We start from the raw sequence: 341 nt of genomic DNA on the forward strand, positions 1-341 counted from the left end.
CGCCCTACACTATGTCCTTAAAATATGGAAAAGAGAGAGGAGGGGAAAAAAGAGGAAAGCAAGCTTTATGTATGATGAAGCAGTCATTAAACTTTAATCTCTACCACTAGGGGGCAGAATGAAGTTCTTTTCTAAACTGACTGCTAGGCAATCAACCATCACATCATTGAAACATTGAAGGCACTTCAAAAAGACTCAGATGTTTAACTATTGTGCTAGTGATCATACATTCATATTGGGCTGCAGGCCAAAAGAGAGAAGAAAAAAAAAGCTAGAGATTTGCAGCTGAAAAGCTATAAAGTGGTGAATTTTACCTTAGAGCAAAACCATCTTCAGTGACA

The sequence above is a fragment of the Vulpes lagopus genome, chromosome 4 (genome assembly GCF_018345385.1).
Source record: "Vulpes lagopus strain Blue_001 chromosome 4, ASM1834538v1, whole genome shotgun sequence".
NCBI classification, from domain to species: Eukaryota; Metazoa; Chordata; class Mammalia; order Carnivora; family Canidae; genus Vulpes; species Vulpes lagopus.